The sequence below is a fragment of the Polypterus senegalus genome, chromosome 5 (assembly GCF_016835505.1).
Source record: "Polypterus senegalus isolate Bchr_013 chromosome 5, ASM1683550v1, whole genome shotgun sequence".
Classification (NCBI taxonomy): domain Eukaryota; kingdom Metazoa; phylum Chordata; class Cladistia; order Polypteriformes; family Polypteridae; genus Polypterus; species Polypterus senegalus.
Genome location: NC_053158.1, coordinates 137777115 through 137797272, shown reverse-complemented (window position 1 = coordinate 137797272; position 20158 = coordinate 137777115). Strand labels below are relative to the sequence as shown.

The 20158-nt window shown below is 34.3% G+C and overlaps 1 protein-coding gene across 1 annotated transcript in view; it reads right to left on the bottom strand.

The window, feature by feature from the left end:
• gli3 (GLI family zinc finger 3) overlaps positions 1–20158 on the bottom strand; it is a 309890-nt gene that overhangs the window by 127274 nt on the left and 162458 nt on the right. The gene's annotated exons all lie outside the window — the stretch shown is intronic.

Below are 20158 nucleotides of genomic sequence, written 5' to 3'. Positions count from 1 at the left end.
TAGAGCTTTTAATATGTTTAACACATTGTGACCAGCTAAGCAAAGCATTGGTAACACTTTTTAAACATTTGTTTCTATTTTAAATAAAGTAACATTACATTGTAATGTAAAATCTGTTATGTTTTCTTCATTCATTGCTATGCTTTTTATTTAATTTCCACTAAGCAGTTTATATTCAACACATAATCTAAAAGAACTGCATATTTTAAGGAAGGGCACAGGTTGAGTGTCAACTTATTTTTTTATTAAGAACAAGAATCAAAAAAATTGTTTCCATTCTGGTTTGCACCATTTATCTCTATTCTCTCCACAAATCCTGAAATTGCTCGGATAAGTCACTTTTCTTTGCACATTTCCAAGAGCAGGACCCAACTTTTTTTATTTTTTTACAGAAAATTGAAGAGGCTTTGTGTCAAATACAGCTAAACCCAGCCTCTCCATATCAAAAATCCCTGCTAGAAAATTACTGTGCGATGATAAGGCTGTGAGATAGAGTAGAAAAAAGTGACTCTACTCAATTTATACCACAAAATTGGTATGACTGAATATTTTTCATTCAGGTGACTGATAATATCAGTAAAACTGCATTGCAGATAAATAAAGGAGGCTTCTGTCAAGAATAAACACCATTAATCATGAAGTTGCGCCTTGTGAGTGGCTGTCCTCAGATTCGCGTGAGGGGGAGAAGAAGAGAGAGAGAGAGAGAGAGAGAGAGAGAGAGAGAGGCTGAAAAAAAACTCCTGGCTTTACAAGTGGAAATGACCTTTTTGAGGTTTTTTTTTTTCATTAAGTAGTAGACGTTCAGTTTTCAGTCAATTAAATAAGGTGGTAAACTGACACATTGGTTAGCAATACTTTTTTGACACCTCTGTTCTACTACTACTTCTGTGCAGAGTCTGCACTTGTGAGGGTTTTCTCTGGTTTCTTCACAAAGACTTGTGGGTCTGGTTGACTGGTGGGTGTAAATTGCCATGGTTTGTGTGTGCATGCATGTTGTAATGAACTGGCATCCCATTTAGGGCTGATCTCTGATCTGCACCAGTGTTTCCAGGATAGTTCTAGGATTCCTCCAATGCTATATTGGAAGAAAAAGGTTTATAGAAATGAATGAATAGGATACATTAGTTAAATAAACTAGCACAGTAAATCAGGAGCAATGCAAAGTAACCTACTGATATAACAGCAGGTCCTTAGACTGAATGAAGACAGCCCAAGTAAAATGTGAGATGGTCCTTTAAAGAAACATAAAAAGTGCTTCAGAATTGTGTTACTATGTTGTAAAACGTGTTTTATAAACCAAAGATGGATATTATCAGTCTTTGCTATTCAGAGCATGATAAACACCCCTTATATCATACATTTGTGTGGGATCTTTATCTTTTAAAGTAAAAGAAAAGTTAACTTTCTTAGGGAAGCATAATGGTGCAGTGGTTAGCTTTGCTGCCTCCTTGTTTTCGGAACCATGTGTTTGACTCCAGTGCTAAACAACATCTGTGGAGTGTTTGCATATCTCCTAATTTCCATATGGGTTTTACTCTCAAATCCAAACATGTGAATGATAAGTTAACTGGTGATTCTAAATTTGTCAAGAATGCATAAATGTTGTGTGTAATTGGGCTATTCATTCATATGTTCATTTATTCGTTCGTTTGTTCTTTCCTTCCTTCCTTCCTTTCTTCCTTGCAGCTGAACTTGTCTAGCACCCTAAATTAAACTAAGTGGACTCAAAAAATAATGACCAATTTTTTTTTTGTCATAATCTGAATGACAAATGCTCATGTAAATTGGTTTTCTTTGTTTGAAATAGATATAACGAGACATGTTTTCACAAACAAAGCTTTAAGGTTGACCTTCTTGCTTTCAGTGAAGCTAGAATCATTACATTTCATAATACATACAAGCTATTCATGTTAAGCACTGTATTATAATCTCCTAAGTAATAACATTGCACCCAACAAAAATAAAATAAAATAAAATAAAATCTCTGAATAGTAAATAAGCTTTGCAAAGTGTGTGTTCAATGTATTCAGCACTATTTGGTCAAGTTGCATTGCCGCAAAATGATTTATCCGGAACACTGTGTATTTTATAATATTTTTTATTGCTGCCTTTTTTGGCAAGCACATACTGAATCGCAAGAAAAGGATGGTACTATGTAGAATTATGTTCATTTATTTAAAGCAGATCTAACTCAAGATACATTCCTTTCAGCATATCTCATTTTGTAATACCAGTGAAACTCAAAGACTATGTACACATGTCAAAAACTATTATTTATTTTTGTGTCAGAAACAACATAAGAAAAAACCTTTTTGCTCCTTTTTACCCACAAATGATTTTGGACTACTTTACCTACTGTGTTACATAGTTCTCTACATCTGTTATTTTAACTAATTTCTTAACTACAATGCTTTTTTATTTGAAAACCACCACTACGAAAATCAGATTTATTCTTTTCACCTCTGCCTCTTGCAGAGGTTCATTTTTTTTTTGACCTTTTTCTGTGTTGCTGCTTTTTTGGTCATGCTGCAGGTTTACTTAAAAGTGCAAGTAAGGCTTAGCTTACAAAATGAAGAACTATAAGTACAAGCATAAGAAAATACCATTAAAAATACAGAAGCAACAAATAACTAAATGTCTACATGTGTGCCTTAATGTGCATGACTCTGTCCAATCCCCTTCTAATAATCATCTGAGTATTTGTTACAAGATGAGTACATTTTTTCAGTGTTTCTTCATTAAGCAGGAATGAGTTGCTGCACTGTTTTCTAATGGGGTTAACAATGCAGTTAGCTCCCTTGAGTTTGATGTAGTTATTGAGCAATGTGCCCCTGCCTGGGATACCTGCAACTTCAAGTTAAGGACTAATCATGCAAGCAGAAGCAAATCGGCTGGAAGAATTAGGAGGCTTGTGGCCCTGAGGAATGGAATTCATGCAGAAAAGTAATTGTCAGAGTGAGGCCCGAGAACCGCGTGGGAAGAAAGCAAAATAAACAGCTTAACAAAGAAAACAAAAGCGCTCAAATACTGGCACTTCTAATGCTTGAATACGCTGCATGAATGTAACCAAAGCGGAAACCTCATCAAAGAGACTTTAAACAGGCATATATGTGTTTACGATTTACAGGAGATGATAAACTACTGTGTGTAAAGTTTTTTTTTCCTTATGAAAAATTCCTTAATACCTAAAGCTTTCCATCTGGAAGGAAATGTTAAGTTTAAACTGTTTTAATTTTAAATCTGTGCTACTGTAAATTCTTTTTTATGCTCCCTGTCTCATGGCTATGTAAACAGTTTAATGTACTTACTTGATGCATACCAAAAATCTCCTATTGGTGGCCATTAAAGAAAGATTTTACTTTAAATCAATTTACAAGTAATATTTCCACAAGCAAGCTACAAGCATAAATGGTAGTTCAGTTGAACAACTGTAGTTTATTAGTATGGTGTAATTAGGAATTTGGTAGATACCATGGTGGCCAATCTGTTACAAGTCTAAATAGTATCTGCTTTATCAGGCAAGATTTTCTTGTCATTTTATCCTTTCATATTAAACAGAATATGTTTTAAGGATTACATAGCGAAAAGATCAGTATGTCTACCATATTGTAATAAACATTCAGTCATGAAAAAACGGATCCAAGATAAAAGATTATTAGATTTATTGTGAATTCATATAGTAAACAAAGACATTTATTATTAACGATTTTTTTTTACTAAGATGATTTAGGGGATCACGCAACCCTGTATAAAAAAACACCTCAACTATGAGATGTCTGCCAAATCACTCTCTCTGCCCATGCATTGCTCCTACAAGCTATATATTTAGTTAGATAAACTAAATAATCAAGCACTTCTTGCACATTTTAATCTACTTTAGTTTATAGTATAATCTGACAAAAAATTATTTAGTTTGGTAAAGTAATGAAACTGGTAAGGTTGGTGACATGCTACACGAGTTAAAGTCGAATAGAAAGGAAAAATTAACAATTCCAGCTGGTGGATCTTGTAACTCTAACAAAGGACTACATACAAATAGCATGGAATAATCTATGAAAATATAACTCTTTAATATTTTAAACTAAAGTGAATTAGACACAGTTAAACATAGCCATGTCCAATGTCAATAAACCAATAATTTGCACTGAGCTGATTTAAGTGTTTCAGGTGCATTGTTGTGATCATGATGATTGGCAACTACTTGTTAGTAGATATTTTTTATATTTAATAGGTGCAGTTTTCCAATATTTTAATTTAGAATATTAAATATAAAAAGAAATCAAACAATGTATGGATCTGCAAATAGAGCAAACATATTTTTGAACAATAAAGTTTTCAAAACATAGATGATTGTCTAAGGACACAAATATACAATATATACACACATACATTTTCCAACTTTTCCAACTCCAATGGAAAGCTAAGTGACTCTTCAGGGTCATGCTATGTGTAAATAATGGAAATTGAACTAGAATGTACATCGTTTATAGAAGAAAGCGTCTTGACACTAAGCCATTTTTCCTTCCATTTTCTTTCATGCTGCCTTACAGCTTTAGAGGGACTGGTTCAATATCCAGCCGGGCAGTGTCTTTGTGGAGCTTGCACATTCTCCCTTTGCCCACATAGATTATCTCCAAACACTAGTCACATTCCAAATAATGGAATATGTAGTTAATTGTCAAAAATTAATTGTATGGGTGTACAAAATTAGCTTCTGCAGTGGTAATGGTACTAGCTTTACAGATGCTGAAAGGATTAGCTCTGGATGAATTAATGACTTTACAAGTTATCACTCTTATACAAAAGTGAAGAAGAAACAATATTCTACTGTACTCTGGTGCAAGTTATATTTTGTGCATCTATGTTGAATTGTGAGCATACAGTATATACTACTTTCAGTGATTCTACTTTGTCTAATGTAAAAAAGCAAATTTAACACATAGCTAACATTTTGCAGCATGTTTGCTGGTTAGTTAACAATACATTTACAAAAGATTTACCAAAGTATGGCTTTTAAAGAGTATTTAAAGAAATTTAAGGATGTGTCTCTATCCTGTAGAACACAAGCTAAAGTCATCAAACAGTACACAAGGATGAAAAAAAAAAACTGTACTAGCTACTTTAACCGGATAAATTGGCACTTTTCATTTCCATGTATCTTTTGCTTATGAGATATTGACTAGGACAGCATGGTGATACTGTGGTTAATACCTTTGCTTCACAGTTCTAACATTTTTTCAGGGTAAGCAAGTGAATATAATATTGAAAATATATTTTATATGAAAAAGTATGCATAGCTACAATACCAAGAATATAACCTTTTTTTTCAATTCTAAGTGTAACTTCAGAAATTAAGAAAAGAATGTTAACAAGTGCTTAGGCAGAGAGCATCATTTAGTTGTAAATAAACTAGTAAATAAATCATTGGATGGCAGTCTATTAGATTCACTTACATAATCCTCTTCACTTTAGATGCAGAGTAGCAAATAGATGTACAGTATTTTGTAACCTTAACAGTGTCATACTTTTATTAATTCTGTGTTCCTGGAATAGGCCACACCGTTTCATTCAAGGACTCAACTTCATTTTTATGCTTGGTTTGGATCATTCTGACTTTGTAGCATTAAAGTACATGTACTTACACTCTGAACCAAGCACATGCCATACATATTATGATTTTTAACGTGACATGTGGCAAATGCTGCAAGTCCCTGTAAACAAATTTAATTTGTGAATAGCACAGATTGTGAAAGTTTTTTGTTATTTAGAAATTGGTAGGAAAAGTATCACAGACATTAGCAGGGTCAGTACATGGAATTTGTTATACATTATATCTTTCTTCACATTAATAGAACTGAACCGATTCTAGCTCTATACAAAATACAAGTGAAAATCACTTTTTTGGGGTTTTTTTTTGAGTAGATCTCTAGCAAAATTCTTTCATCAGTCAACGTTTGGACGCTGTTTTGTGCTGCCTTCTTTACTAAAAACACTGAGAACCACAAGAAATAAACTTTAATAAAACATCAGCATAAAATGAAAATGTCAGAAAATAAATACTAAGGTGTTCCAGACCATGATGTTACTAAAATAACAGGAATAAAAATTGAACACACATGGACAGAAACACTAAAAATTAATCAACCACAGTTTTACGACTTAGTTTTACTTTTGTTTATGGAGAAAGGAACATGATGTTAATGTACCTCTGCATTACTGTACTAAGTGCATAACTCTTAAAAAATGAAGGAATGGAAATGAATAAAAGTTATTATATTAGCTACAGACATCGGGAGGCAACTGGAACAATAATATAATATTGATTCTTTTGTATTATTTTGAAAGTATAAAGATCACTGTGCACCTTTACTTCTTGTTACTTTCACTTACAATGTAAAATACAGTAGGTCAACCTGAATTACAGTAGTATCTTAAAGTAACTTTTACTTATAGATTAAATATTTTTCTTTTCTTGCATTTAACTTTTAATATAAATTCAGAAGCATGAATGTTGATTTAATTTCTATAATATGGTTTGAAATATGGTAATGATTTTGAGATTTTTGTTTATTTCACATAATTGAATAATCAGTCATTTCCTAACCCATATAGATCTTAATAGGGTCGCAGGGGAGCCAGAACATATCCTGGCTTGCATAGAGCATAAGGCAGGAACAAACCCTGGACAGGGTGCCAGTCCATCGCAGGGCAACCACACACACACCCAATCATACACTATGACCAATTTAGTATTGTCAATCCACCAGACTTGCATGTCTGTGGGAGGAAACTGGAGCACCTGGAGGAATCCCATACAGCCATGGTGAGAACATGCAAACTCCATGCAGGAATGACTCAGGACGTGAACCCTTGCCTACTTACTGCGAGGCAGCAGCACTACAACTGTGCCACTGTGCATATATGCGGGCTCACCAAACCTTCTCTAGTAGACACAACTACAATCTGCTCAGAAAAACAGGGCAAGGTAACTGTTAATTGGCCGGCAATTAGCCAACCGCACAGATAAAACATAAGTCAGAGTTTGGTTGGCTGCACAGATGAACAAGATGTGGCATCAATTATTTGCCTGCATTTATGCTTATCACTTAAAACCTTTACTTGTTGAAATGTTTTCAGTTTAAAAAAATTCTGAGAAGTTATACTGTAAAATGCAGCTTTAAAAAAATTAAGAACAAATCCTAAATACAGTACACCCCCAAAATTTGCGAGGGTTACATTCCTAGAGCACCCACGAATTGTGAAAAACCACAAATTTTGCCTACTTTCATATTTTAAACCCTAAATATGCCCCCAAAACACTTTAATTTAATTTCAACCTCAGCTTAATACATTACCTAAAAATAAAGAATGTAAAGGTAAACCTGTATACTGTACTGCTATGTCTCCTGCAGTGCTAGAATGCAAAATAACAATATTACCGTTATGTGTACTATAATTCATGCAAGCGTGTTTTCATTGCCAGAAGCCTTAGACCGTGCAGCTCATTTCAGCGGCATCTTGGGGCTTCAACCCTTAAACTTCCACAAACTTGGGGGTTAATGAAATCCCTGGACACCAAATACTTTTTTGCTGCACTTTAAGTAAATATCACAATTCACAAAGAAAAAGTGAAATTTTAATGGAACACATTTTTTTTCATGCAAAAAGCATCACAATTACTGCAACACTGATCATTTTACACACTGCTAATAAACTGTAAAACCTATTTAAAAGAACCTGCTGGAACAATATGTACAAAGTGCAGCTGAACTGATACAGAAACACAGACTGGTAATTAATTATTCTATCTTAATTTTAATACTATTTATTTTTATTTAACTTAACATTTTACAAGTTCTAAAGTCAAGCAGAGCATAGGCTCTCTTAAGAGTCTTAAGGTGAGCAGTTTCCAACACTGCATCAAGTTGAAACATTTTTATTATAATGGTACAACTATAATAATAATAATAATAATAATAATAATAATAATAATAATAATAATAATACATTTTATTTTATCACACCTTTCCCATACTCAAAGCACTTCACAGAAACTTGGAAAAAAAACAACAGGACATATTAGGTTAATGTTACTTTATTTGTAACCCCAGTAAGATTTGTTTTACTGTAGACTGGTGATCATCCATCTTGACACACATTTCGCAAACAATACATACAACTGATACACATTTTCTTAAGCTGAGCTTTAGTGCCAATTAGCATGTCATCTTTGTTGCAGTTTAATTTAAAGAGTTATATTCCATCTAGGCTTTATTTTCACTGAGTTGTAAGCTAAGCAAACTCTAATAAGATTTCACTCTTAACACTGTAAAAATTATCTGCATAAAAATGATAACCTAGTCCAAAGCTAGGAATAATATGGCCAAGGGGAAGCGTGCAGATACATAACAGCAGAGGACCAACAACAAAACCTTAAGGAACCCCTTGTGTGACTGGCGCTGAGTTGGCCCTTTAGTTGCTAATAATAACAAGCTCTTGCCCATGAGTCAAATAGGACTTAAACCACTGGAGGGCAGTGGCACAGACACCCAAAATGATCTCTGTTGTGGACAGTTAGATATCATGCTTGTCAGTATCAAATGTTGCACTGGGGTGTAACAGAATTAAAATACTGGTTTACCCAGTGTCTGCTGCCATAAGCAAATCATTAGCTACTCAAGGCAGTGCAATTTCACAGTTGTTGAAAAAGTAAGACTTTTTTTTTTTACATCTTCCAGTATTTTTTCATTATTTATTTATGACAAGATAGATCCAAGTATATAAAATAAGACAAATTGCACATGTTTTGCAGAATGGCTTTCAGAAATTCAGCTGAAATAAACTTTAAAAAGAATAAGAAGCTTGTATACTTCAGACCATTTACCTTGACTAGTGCATATAAAATGAATCAGTCTTCAATAAAAAATCTTCACCTAAGAAACTTCACACAAGCAAACTTTAAAAAAAATAATGTCTAATGTAACTTAACGCTACAGAATTTAAACCACTTATCTGATCATAAGCAGCAGCAGTGAATGGAATTAGGGAAAAGGATTGTTTTTTTGTGATGTAAAAATAGATGTATTGTATCTGGAGGGCATTGTTACAGTCCAGTACCTCATAAGACCAATGCAAAAGGTCTGACAGCAGCTTCTATAGAGTTTGTCTGATTCTGGTTCACTGAATGCAAATACCTCCAGTCAATATCTGCTCACTCAGCTAGTACTGCTGACTACAGCACAAAGTCCAGAGGAATTTCGTCCAAGGAGCAATAGCCCTGGCCAACAAATGAACAATAAATGTGGAGGCCTTTTTGCCTTTTTTAGGTTACCCACCACCCCCACCACTGATGACAGACTAAGATAATTTAATCAGCAACTACACAATGATATTACCATTTGCTAGGTATATTTTTCATGCTTCAACTATAAATAGAAGATTGTATATTTTAGTTTAGCTGAATATGTTCACATATTTAATATTTCTTTTTCCATAATTCAGATTTCTCTACTAATGATACAGAGCATCAACAAATTCTGACAAATGAATTCACTAATAAAAAATTTGTGAGTTTTCTTGATTAACTGACACCACATGCTCTTGTCCTAAAGTTAGCTGTAACATGTCTATTATTTGATGATTATTTTGTGACTTCACAGTTTTTGGTAATAAGGTAATCTTTTTAAATTAACTATTTTCAAATAGTTTCAGTCTCGGTCAAGTACTCTTTGTGAAAAAGAAATATCATTCCAGTGGTGATCATTAACTATGTTTCCTGCCACTGACAAATTTGAATGATTTTTTTTAATCCTAAAAGAAGGCTTTTGTTTACTTTGCATGAAAATGAAAGGGGAAAAAAAATCACATATCATTGCCAATGTTAAATTTTTTTTTAGTAAGTTCCAGTCCATCAACATAAAAAATATATTTAACTAAGCAGATATGAAAATGTGCATCATTTAACTATCAAAATATAAATTACCACTGTAATTTATTTAGTTAATTCCAGTCCCATTTCATTTGATATTTTTCATCAAATGTGAAATACAGCAGTACAGCAGTATTTCCCATTATCGACTGATTTAAAAAAAAGCCTTTAAATTAACATCAAAATATAAATCTTTCAGTGATCACAAAATCATTCAGTTTTTACATAACATTGCATATATAATCAACGCCTGTTTCATAAGAAATGGCAGTTTACTGTTGAAGAAAAAAATCTGAATGTCCGACACTATAATACTAAATGCATTCAAGAAATTAACCATAATCCCTTTGCTTCTCAACTATGATACATTCATTTTAAGCTAAAATACAACACATTACATCATAAGCTTGCATATTATTATTTATCTGTAATTGCGGTTTTCTAAAGCCTAATAGGGCATGCCTAGAAAAACAATGGACAGTTAATTTGTGATTTCCTCTGCTCATTCGGAAGCAAATTAAGTGTCAAACTGCTAACACTAAACATATTTCATTCTATGAGCTTTTAATTTAATTCTGCCTCTTATCATTTATACTCTAATGTGTGATGCTTTATCTAAAAGGAGAAAGTAATAAATAAACATTTTCAATTTGAGTTTTAAATAATAGGATATGACTTGTGATGTGTTATATGATACTTATATATGTACCAATATAACTTTAAAATGAGCTTGAAATCACTAGTTTCTGTGGACATAAATGCCCACTTCTGCTTTAATGTGTACCCGAGTCTGTAGAACAGATTTATTACTTACCTCCAGGCAAAAATGAACTGTAATTACAATTCAGTAATGAGGAACTGCTCAGGAAAGTATTGCAATAATATTAGATGTGTACTTAGGCACATATTTAAGAGTGTTAATAACGATTAATTCTAGTCACTAAGGGGAACTTGTCTTAAAACAATTTCATTTTTTCCTATGTATGCAATCACCTCAAATATAACAAATTGCACTAAAAATGAAAACATGCATCTTAGCTTTCAATGTTCCATTGCTGGATTTTGCCTTTTTTATTACAAAAATAAAACTATTATACATTATGGAACTGATATGATCAGTCTTTCAATGTGGGATGAATGTTTTGATTAATGCAAAACTAGCCCAGGACAGCTTTGTGCCCAAAATTTTGCACTGGATTCATAGCTATTTATAAAATGCTTGGATCAGCCTTGCAGAAGGACTCTAAGTCTGTTGCAGCGCAGCAGATACACATCTTCAGTTCCAGCTGCAACACCATGTGCAGAAAGAGCTGTCACAAATAGATGAATTAAAACTGCTGCAGGTAGGCTAGCACTGGACCATCTAAAGTAAGTGCTGTGTCAGGCTATCTGAGACTTGCTTGTTGGGATGTGCTGTAATATTTATTTATGCAACAAATCACATTTCCAACTTCAAGTCAATGTCTTTCTTTGTCTATTTATTTCATTATGTTCTCTATATTGCAGAAGAGAAGAATGATGCATTTAATCTAGATGGGAAGGTAAAGGGTTAAGGCAAAACATAGTTTTATTTACATTTTTGCTGGAAATGCTTCTAATTTAATATCAACATGTGTTAAACTTTAGTAATAACAAAATAAAGGAAAAACCAATTCAAGTGGAACAAGGATATATAGACCAATGTTTTAGCTTGTTAAAGGATGCATGTTGTGGGCAACCATAATGACTGGCAAGAATGAGATATAGATTTGAAACAAAAATCTAATATGGGAAATAAGACAGCTGCATCTTACTCCAGCTGCAATCCTCCTAAAGCTTTTCCCATCTTTTACCTTAATAGTCCTCAAACAAAACATGGAGATTGTTTTGAAAATGAAAGGAGATATCACATTAACACATTCTAAATGATAAAACAGATACATTGATGAAAGTGGCATATATAAAGGCAACGAAAGCTTACTGAGTATACTGTTTTACTTTAAAAAGTAAAGCAAAACACTGTTCAGCAACTGTGCTAAAATTTAAAGCACAGTCAAAAATAATGTTTGTGGGTCAAAACATCAAACAAAAATAGCAGAAAGTAAATTATGAGAATTTAATTAAAATACTGTATACTGAATGCAACTATGAAAAGAAATGAAGGCAGAATTTGCCTCAATGCAGTCATACAAACATAAAACAAAAACATGGTGGAAATACTGGCCATTTCAAAGGTATGTGAATTTTTGCACATCAATTAGTATTGCTCTCTCAGTTTGCAGTTACTAGTTTCAAATCCAGCCTGTTTGTGTAAAGTCAATATGTTTTCCCATTCTCTATGTGGTACTTCTATTTTTATACTTTCGACCCCCTCCCCCAAAAAAAAATTCAAAATCCATTTAGGTTAGGCTGTGTGATAGTTCTACATGAGTACTGTGTAAATGAGAATATCATGTGATGGACTACAGCTCTGCCTACAACCACTCCTTAAGTTTTATTTTCTAATGTTTCAAAATTCAGCTATTGTAAGTATCAATGGTTGACCCAAAGAAGATGCTCTCAACCATCTGGAAGAAGTAATGAGAAATAAGGAGTGGGGAAAGGGAGAGACAGACAGAGAGGGGGAGAAGAGAAGAGAAGAGAAGAAACAAAGACAATACCTTCACACATCAGTCCTTTTGAAGTCCCTCTTGGCAATTCATAAACAAGGCAAGTTGTCCCACTCCAATAGAAACTGCCTGGCTTCCCCAATTCTTTTTATGAGCTCTCATTTCAGATTTTTCAACATCATTATAATATCAATTCGCATTCATCAACTACTTCACTTACTTTGTTATGAAAACAAGTTATGATTAGGTCAAGTGTATAAAATACAGATTTGCTTTTTGAATTTTACACTTTGAGTTTGTTTTGGTAAACATTATCTCATTGTTTGATCAATAAGTTATATATCTAAACATGACACTATTAGGGATGAAATAGTAACATGTAATTCTTGTATTCTCAATCATTGCATAATGGATGGCTTTTCCTGTTCTATAGTGCGAAGTTCACCCTGTTACAAATAGATTTCAGCAGGTAAGTACTTAAATTTACAGGATCTCTAATCCTCTAGGAAAGAGGATGTGTGAAGTTGTTCCATAAACCTATCCTCAAAATTAGCTAATCGCCAAGGAGTACTTAATTACAAAAATATGTCAATCTGTTCATAGTTTATGTTCATATTATTTATATTTCATGTTTGGGATTATTTCTGAGCTGAAAGAAGTACACAGAACGTAGGGTCACACCCAGAAAAGGGAGGAAGTATATCAAAAAACAAAAAAATAAAATGCAACTATAAAAATATGTTAATATTTGTTAAATTTTGCATCTCACTTGTATTCTCATTGTGTTACTGCCGAGTATGAATATTCTTCTGATCTGCCTGCAATTCTTAAATAACTAATTGACTTAAAGAGGTTGAGTCCTGAGGGCTACATATATTTAGATCCTAAAGAATTCTGGAGATCCTTTATATTATTGATGGCTTATAATTTCATTATTCTTATCTTTCTATTTTTTCACTTTAATTGAAATCTTTTTTAGCTTTCCTGACTGTGAATCTTCAATTCATTGTCATATGACCTATGCACAGCAGGAGAAATTGTCTGACAAAATGTGGTATGAGGTTATGCAAATATTCACTTCACTTGTAGCTAGGATATGCATATATATTTCTATTGATCTTTCCTGCTTTGTCCAATCTAGAGGGGTGTGAAGCCTATTATACCACCAACCAGCACAAGGCAAAAACCAATCTAGAAGGAGTGTCAGTCCATAGCAGGGCTGACTCACACGCATAATTGTGTGTGAAGGTAGGATTCCTATAAACTAGAAAAGAATTGTACTCCGTTATACATTATTTGCAGAATGCTGACATAGCAAGTGTACATCTAGCTCTTGGCAATGGAGTCGTTATGGAGGTAGTGGGAACATTCTGCTACCTAAAATGATGTCACATTAGTTGACTTTTAGTTAGATTTTCTTGTTAGACTGTGGTTGTTGATCTTACAACCGGACCATTTCAATTTACATGAGTGATACTCGTTGGGCATGCCTTATTTACTTACTGTGTTGGCCCATTTTATCTTTTTTCCATTCTGTTGTGGTGCATAAAACATGAGACATCATACAGACAAGCTTTTCAATTGATTGTGAGGTTCAAAACATTTGTGTTCCTTATTCCTCATTACATGAATTATATTTCTGGATGCAGATTTATTTGTTGTCAGCTCTCAGTATGCAGAGCCCACCTCTATGACTAAAGACAAAATCAATCCAACTTAAAATCTGTCATGGACTAGTTGGAGGTAGTCACTGGGCATGTCACATCATGTGACTGGCTTTACGGGAAATCCCTGACAACTATTTCCAACTTCCTAAGATTATGTTAATAAAGACTATGACTGAATATCTCTGGAAAAGTCATGTAATGTGTCATGGTCTTTATATGACAAGCTGAGTACTGATGAAAGTTACTGGTAAAGCAGTGGTACTAAAGGTGTGGGGTACATGGAAGATACTTCTGTGAGGACTAGTATGCTTTATGAAATTAAGACTTGGCCAATTAAAGTGGAACATCAAGGAAAACTGGAAAGATCAGAGAGAAGAATGATCAATTGGATGTAGAGTGTCAGAGTGAGATGATGACAAAATGCTGAATAAAGAGAGTTAAATGGTGTGAAGGTTATAGCTTTGGTGCTGAGGAGAACCAGACTAAGGTTGTTTGGGCATGTGGAGCAAAAGGCAGAGGATGAATGAGTGAAAAGGTGTACCAAGATGGGGAGTGGAAGGGAAGATGCGGCCAAGATGGTAGGTAAAGAAGGTTGGAGATGTGGTTGTGTTGTCAGATGATATGAAAAAATTAGTCTCATCGCAAAGGATGAACAAGACCATGGGGTGTACAGAAAAAGATTCTGGGGAGGCAACTGACTAATCTTGATAAACCAAACAAAACAAAAAATAAATAATTAACTGATAATGATCAAACCTCTTTGGGTAGTGGGAGGAAAATTGTAACATCATGACAAAACACCAAGCAGACTCAAGGAGAATGTGCAAATTTCAGATAGACCTGACCCATAATTCAAACCCAATTTTATACCGTATATAAGTGCTCTTTATGGGGAGAGAATCCATAAGTGTCACCATCTTAACAAATAATTTCTAGATCAGAGTTATTTAGCATATGATTTATATTAAAACACTCCAGCATTATTTTTGCTAGTACCATAATCTTACGTTAAAACATAGCAATCTAAAGTAACACAAATGAGTTGTTTTTAGTAAATACTGTAACAACTTTTTTGCAACAGAGACCAGCCTTGGGAGAGATAGTAAGTCTGAACAATTTACCTACAGTGGATGTGTTAGAGGACTATGCTCAAGGAGAATATAAGTGTAATGTACAGTGGCGTGCATGTGATGGGCATATGTGGGACAGATTGAGATTGACAAAACCATGGTAAATAAGACATACGCACTGGATCATGAATAATATATTGCTAGTGGACAAGGATATTCTCACATAGGTGGTTTAATTACTTCAAAATTCTAAGTATAGCACTTTGAATTTTAATGGTAGCAGGCTGTTATTTTTTAAACTTTTATGTTCTTACTACACCTATATACACACTACTTGGCATATTCAGAAAGGATGACATGGATGGTCAAACGAAAAAAAAAACAAGGTTCAGCTTAGCAGTTAAAACCATGCAGGCTGACTATGGTTTACTTTGTTATACACAGAAGATCAAAGGGGAACATGTCACATTTTTATATCTTTTAAAAGCGAGAAATACAGTAATCCCAAGAATCAACAAAACAGTGTGAGCTACGCAGTGCTTGGCTAGCCCATCCCCTAACTGCATTGATTATCAAGATTTCAGTTCTTCTACCAGATAAATACTTAACCAGTGACTACTCCACCCTTTTCTGATGATTTATATAAAAACTGCAGAATTGCTTCACTCTACTCTCTCTCATGGATTGTTTAACTAAAGCTTTGCACAATTTTGAAATAACTGTGGAATGCTTAGTACAGTGGAACCTTGGTTTGCGAGCATAATTCATTCCGGAAACGTGCTGGCAGTCCAAAGCACTCGTATATCAGTGAATTTCCCCATAAGAAATAATGGGAACTCGGATGATTCGTTCCACAACACAAAACTATTCATATAAAAATGATTAATACAAAATCTAAAGTAAAAATACATAAAACAAATTAACCTGCACTTTACCTTTAAAAAGAATCATGACTGGTGTGAGTGAGTTTCTAAACACATGGAAGAGTGTCCCAAAGCAATCGCAGTCTCCCAGCGCTGTAGCATTTCGCCGTATAAGCGTATCCAAAAAGATTGCAGGCATGTTATAAGCGCCTGCCGTCGATGAGTGATACAAGGAACATTATAAAGATCCCGCTACAATAAATAACAGCGCTGTTGCTGTTTCAAGCTGAATAAAACTGGTGTTGTTAAAGTACTGAGACTCAGCTTCGTGTTTTGGGGCGCAAGATGGGGACTCGCACTTCACAGCACACACGTGCACGCGCACACACACACACAGTCACAATGCTGTAGTAAACAGTATACACTTGTACGGATGTTGACTATATGAGTGAGGCACACAGACTCAGACGGAGAATAGGAGACGATTGCCCTCAAGAGAAGAGAGAGAGGAAGAGAGAGAGGCGGACGAGCGAGAGAAGGACAGAGACATGTTGCACGCGAGCAAGAAACGCGCGAGCGAGAGAGAGAAGAACCATCAGCTCAGTTGTGATCACATGACGCTCAGCAGACAAAGTGTATCCATACTACTCATATTGCTAGACATTGCTCATTTATCAAGTCAAAATTTATTAAAAAATTTAGCTCGTCTTGCAAAACACTCGTAAACCAAGTTACTCGTAAACCGAGGTTCAACTGTACTTAATTCATTAACCACAATTATTAATAATTTTCTGATGGTCTGATATTTTTCTTTAAAAACACATATAACAGAACTATAAAGGATATGAAGACTGGTAACCAAGCATTCTTTAGGAGAAGAGGGGATCACATGTATTTAATTTATCTATAGCAAGTAATTACCACTATGTCACTACTTCATTGCTTCCTACAGGAGCACCACTTAATGGTCAACTGGCAATAATTAACAGAACACTAATACTTACTAACATACAGGGAAAATTAGAACTGACTGTCTAGATACATGGATGGAGAGTGCAACAGCAAAGCACATTTTGATCACACTCACTTACAAGCATGTACTAATAGGCAGAGAGAAATGAGTATTGCACATGAGATTACATAATTACAATAATGGAAACCTGACTCATTATCTGAACCTTAGCTGTGTCTGAAGCTGCATGACAAGTAAGAAGTGTAGAACATATAATCCATGGATAAGAGTCAATGGGTCTCATGTCTAATGCCATGCATAGAATTCACACTAAAAAATGGCAATTGGACAAAAACAGAAATAAATTCAGATGCATAAAACTGTGTATAGGCAAAGTTCCATGCACATCCACTTTATAAATCCCAATCAACGTGAAGTTTAATGCACATACATGCACCTACAGCCCCACCTCGACTCCTCCCAAAATTTTTCATATTTTAATATGCAAATCAAAATAAATAGCCCTTTCCATTCTGTGTTTTGTTAAAAGACAATGCTAAAAGCATGGGTAAAAAAGAAGAATTTCAAAAAAGAAGTGGTCAGATGTCAAAGTTGATGTGAAAAGGCAAGTGTCTGAGTGTCATACAGAAGTGTATTAGGGCCAAAGAGAAGAAAAAAAAATAAAAGGAACACAGTAAAGAACAATCTATGTCGAGATTAAAATCAAACTTTAATCGATTTTAATCTCGAAATTTCCACTTTAATCGTGTAGTTTATTTTGCCATTAAAATAGAACGTTGTAAAACCATCTTAAAATCAATGTTTAACTTACTATATATATACTATTCTCAAATCTAAAATCCCATCGTAACTAAAGTAGCACATTCAATGCTTCGTATTCAAAGTACCTACCGACCCAGTCATTAATCTCTATGTGCTTCTTAAATGGGCTTTCTCTTATGCCATGCAGGCAGTGATCGCCATACAGAACACATTACATTCATGATATTACAGGTCTCTGAACATTTTAGAATACTAAGATGTACACTTGATAGGGTCGTGCGCGTCACTGCAGGCATCTGACAGGAGGTAGGAACAATCCCTGTATAGGGAGCCAGCTCATTGCTACCTCTGTGCCACCGTGCCACCACATGCTTAATTATTAATAGTATACATTACTTAAAGGAATTTAACAATTTATTTGTAAAATGTAATACACATACTTTAATGCAAATCTTAAAAATGATTATCAAGTACACAACCTAGTATTCTGATAACACACAGCTCCAAGAGGATGGTTCTTAGAAATCTAACAACTTAGAAGCCAATCATAATCATCTGTAAATATGCACTCTCTTCTATTGAATTGAATTCCTTTATTGTCATGGTATGCTTCAATGAGATTCAATATGCAACTCCTCCATAAGCTTATTTTCCAATAAAATGATACAATAATAATAATCTATACTAATAAAAGGCAAAGCCCTCACTGAATGACTGACTCACTGACTCATCACTAATTCTACAACTTCCCGTGTAGGTAGAAGGCTGAAATTTGGCAGGCTCATTCCTTACAGCTTCCTTACAACAGTTGGACAGGTTTCATTTCGAAATTCTACGCGTAATGGTCATAACTGGAAGCTATTTTTCTCCATGTATATATATATATATATATACCCGCGCTTGGCAGCGGAGAAGTAGTGTGTTAAAGAAGTTATGAAAAAGAAAAGGAAACATTTACAAATAATATAACATGATTGTCAAAGTAATTGTTTTGTGTATTTGGCGGCAGCGTCACAAAGTTTTTTTCATCTAGCTGCATCAGAAAATGTACCAAGACGTCTGACACGCCTCCTTTTTACTGTTTTCTCACAGCTTGGATTGCTGCTGTCATATATATACACACACACACACACACACATACATACATACATACATACATACATACATACATACATACATATATATATATATATATATATATATATATACACATATATATACACATACATATCTTCATATCTACATATCTATATATACATATCTACATATACATATATATATATATATACATACCTATCTACATCATATATACACACATACATACATACACACACACAAATTATATATATGTGTGTATGTATGTATGTATGTATATGTATGTGTGTGTGTGTGTGTGTGTGTGTGTGTGTGTGTGTGTGTGTGTATATATATATATATAATGTAGATAGGGGTGTGTGTGTATATATATATATATACACTACATATATATATATATACACATACATATACTTGTGTGTATAGCTTTTATATATGTGTGTGTATAGCTTTGGTCACTGAGTGCAAGGGAGAAATAATAAAATATAGTCTATAAGTTATTAAACAGTAAAACAGTAACGTTTTAAGAAGCACAGGTACATTGAGCACTACTGGAGTGGGTAAACTACATTTTAAATACTGTGTAACACAACAGGTAAGTAACTAACAGCAGCTAAAATATATATGGATCATCTCTCGGTAGTAGATCCCTTTTGAAAGGCGCTACACACGGCTGTGGTATAGAAAATACATTTTCTATGGGAACATTCAAATTTGTGCCTCTGGTAATGTGCCTTACCGGCATTTAAAGAAAATTAGTTTTGTGTCCTCTGCAGTGTTAAGCGAGAAAGGCTTTGGTTTGGGATAAAAGGAAAAAAGGTGTAAAGAAAGGAAAGTTGCCTTTTTCTTTTATATAGTATAGAGAGATGTGTTCGCTGACGTTATGATCGCCTTTTGAGGACAGTCACGGTGGGTCTTGTGTAGACTGGTGAGACGTCCCTGCCATTAATCGGCTGTGATGGCACTGTCAGTCCTCTACTCGTGTGCGTGTCTTCATAATCCTGGGTGAGAACCTCATAATCGTATACGTGCAAAAGAAAGTGTGAATCGCCTTAATATTATTTTGCCGTGGTGTAGAAAAGGGGTCCCGTGTTTGCACTTGTCTGGGCTATAGCGCAGGGGGAGGATGAAAAAAATTAAAAGTGCTCACTTTGACTTAAGGCAGAAGCGCAGTCAGCGTCTCAAAGGCCGGCACAGCTATGCACGCGCTGG